This window comes from Schistocerca cancellata, chromosome 1 (assembly GCF_023864275.1).
Source record: "Schistocerca cancellata isolate TAMUIC-IGC-003103 chromosome 1, iqSchCanc2.1, whole genome shotgun sequence".
Classification (NCBI taxonomy): Eukaryota; Metazoa; Arthropoda; class Insecta; order Orthoptera; family Acrididae; genus Schistocerca; species Schistocerca cancellata.
Window position 1 is genome coordinate 49,798,964 of NC_064626.1, and position 3,233 is coordinate 49,802,196.

General features: G+C 47.7%; 1 non-coding gene across 1 annotated transcript; it reads left to right on the forward strand.

Moving 5' to 3' along the window:
- Positions 1–2,936: 2,936 nt before the first annotated feature.
- On the forward strand, positions 2,937–3,011 carry Trnat-ugu (transfer RNA threonine (anticodon UGU)). Its single transcript has one exon. It is a non-coding gene; the product is annotated as a tRNA-Thr (tRNA).
- Positions 3,012–3,233: the final 222 nt, after the last annotated feature.

A 3,233-nucleotide genomic window follows, 5' to 3' on the forward strand; every position in this document is an offset into this window, starting at 1 on the left:
TATATTCGTAGACAGTGTGTGCAGTATTTTCAAAGTTGTTTTCGGGACAGACATAGAACAATCACATGCATTCAGTGCCATTTGAATAGCAAAGGTGGCATTGCAGCACTTGTTTTAAAGAACAGAAGCTTCGTGGTATCCATTCCTCGCAAGGAGTTTACAATCTAACCTACGTCATACATACTATAGCTTGTAACCTAACCTAACCTCTGGGCCCCTCCAGAAACTAAGGGATGGAATCGGACGCACTTTGCCCAAGTTGGTGGCCGATGTTGTAGTGCGACTGGCTAGTGTTGTCGGTACCACTTTAGATGCATCCCATAGACCATAGGATATATTTGTCTTTCATATAGAGGCGGTACGTGGGCTGAACTCGAAGTTCCCCATGTCAGCTTAGATCCGCAAGCACGTGAAAATTCGCGCTGTTGTATTTCCAATACCTCATTACAGATATATCCTCAGCCCCTCTCCCCCATAGACTTACGACTTTATTTAATTTTTTGATTTTATGTTCTCATACCCTCCTCCAGCCTCCAGCTCGTATACGTGGGTTAAGAGCAGAACAATGTTAGTAAAAAGAAAGTCCAGTGCTGTAAACCCCACGACCCGATATAGAATTACGTGCAATGTTTGAAACTACTACAAGAGAAAGCAACGGCGGACTTTGATATTACCAGTGTTTATAATAATTTCGTACGTTCAGGACTACATCATGAGGACAACAATTGTTTTTCAAATATGATTAAAAAGGTTTCTTGTTTCAAGTAATTTTCTTTTGATACAACTTCAAGAAGAGAATTACATCCTTTGCATTAGTGCGCAGAGCAGACACCTTCTTACATCAGCCAGTCAAGCGAAAAATGAGTTACGTTTCGTTCCTTGAGTTAAAGTAAAGCCAAACACGTGTTACATACTGCTGTCTGTTGTACATTATCTTCACACAATTAGCATTTACCATGGAAAACTTGATTTACAATGAAGAGCGCATTCAATAAATATTTGTTTCTACTTTACACAGAAGTTTCAAAAGTCATAGGATATCTCCTAATATCGTGTCGCATCTCGTTTTGCGCGGGATAGTGCACATTGTCTCAGCAAGTAGTTGGAAGTCCCCTATAGGAATAGTGCATTTATAGCCTTCCAGAATTGCTATGGTGTTGTTGGTGCAGCATTTTATGCAGGAACTGATTCATAGTGGGCGATACGGGTGGCCAAATCAGTCACTCGAATTGTCCAGAATTCTCTTCAGTCAAACAAGAATAACTGCGCTCCAGTTACATGCCGCATTATCGTCGATAAAAATTCCTTCGCTATTTGGGAACATGAGGTCCATGAATGGTTCCAAGTAGCCGAACACCTCATGCAAACACAGCCCACACCTTTCGGAGCCACCACTAGTTTGCACAGTGTCTGCGTCTGTGGCTTCGTGTGGTCTGCACCGCACTCGAATCCTACTGTCAGCTCTTACCAGCTGAAATCGGTGTCATCTGACCAGACAATGGTTCCCCAGTAGTCTAGGGGCCAACCAATATGGTCACTAGCCCAGGAGGGGCGGTGCAGGCGATATTGCTGTTCACGAAGTCACTCGCGTCGGTCGTCTTTTTTTTTCCTTTATTTTAATTTTAATCACCTGACACAGGCGGGCTGGCAGCAGCATGGTACGCTGCTCTTCAGCCTAACGTGGAACAATAAAATGACATATAGGTGATACAGACAAGACAGTAAAAACGTTGGGCAAAAAAAAAGGAGATACAAAAAACAATAAACAAGAAGCCGTTCACGCTGGACGCGAACAAACAGTAACACTTGGGGACACGGCGCACAGAACACGGATGACGGCGACGGCACACGTGAACAGTTGAGGCGTGACCATGACAGAACACTAAACACAAATCAAGGCGCACACACAACACACAGATGGCGATGATCTCCGGCGCGCGAAAGTCCACTGAGCGTGTACGAGTCCGGGTACCTGCCAAGAGTGGAGGAGGAGGAGGATGAGGAGGAGGGGAATGGGAGAGGGGAGAGAAGAGAGAAGAGATGCCATGGGCAGAGGAGAGAGGGGGAGGGTGGAAGGGGGAGGGGAAGCCCGGGGGAAGAGGGGAGGAGGAAGGGGGGAGAGGAAAGAGAAGGGAAGGGAAGGGAGGGAGGGAGGGTGCCTAAAGGAAAGGACACAGGAAGTGGGGGGAGGGTCAAAGTTGGTAGGAGGGGTAGATGGAGGGGAGGAGGACATCATCAGGGAGGGAGAGCTGGCGGAAGGCACCTTGGGAGAGGGTAAGGAGGGTGGAGAGATGGAGACCGGGTGGGACGTGGGAATACAGGCGTTTCAGTGGTCGGGGGTGGGAGAGGAGCGTCGGTCGTCTGCTGCCTCAGCCCGTTAACGCAAAATTGGATACACTCATCGTACGGTTACTATTGATTTCTGAAGTTATTTCACGCAGTGTTACTTGTCTGTTAGCACTGATGCTCCGGCGTAACGTCAAGCGCTGGCACTTCGGCCAGGAACGTTACAGCAGAGAGGGCAGTGAGACGGCGTCAGCCAACAGGACGCTGACCGACCCCTCTCTAGGACGACAACGAGACAGTAGCGCCATCTACACGAAGAGGTCATAAGCGGTGCGCCGCTTTGCTGCGGCCCAGTCGAAGTCTAGGCGGTCTATGGACGCTATAGCAGTGCCTTACGACTTGTATTGTTTCCATTGAATTACGAATTGTATGAATTGTATATACTGACGAGATTGCTTATGTTGACATCCCATTGTTAATTTCACAAAGTTAAGTACGGGACTTGGTAGATTAATCTGCCACGAGTAATGAGTACGATGGGCAAACATCTATTAGGCGCACTACGAATGTAGTGGTGTGGACATGTTGGGAATGTGGATCTCACGGGGAGCGTGCAAGGGATAAGTCCCTGCAGACGCACCATCCTCTGTGCCCGCGGTGGCTCAGATGGATAGAGCGTCTGCCATGTAAGCAGGAGATCCCAGGTTCGAGTCCCGGTCGGGGCACACATTTTCAACATGTCCCCAATGAAGTACATCAACGCCTGTTTGCTGCTAGGGTGTCAATTTAATTATCATTTCATTTCTAGCAAAGCTGCATGGTCATCCACGGTAACTGTTCTTTCGGAACAGATACTACCGTCATATATAGTTAAAATATGGCTTCCCGGCCATTGACCTTCTTGTGCGAACGCACACGCTATGCTCGAACTCGTACGGGACTCGGTA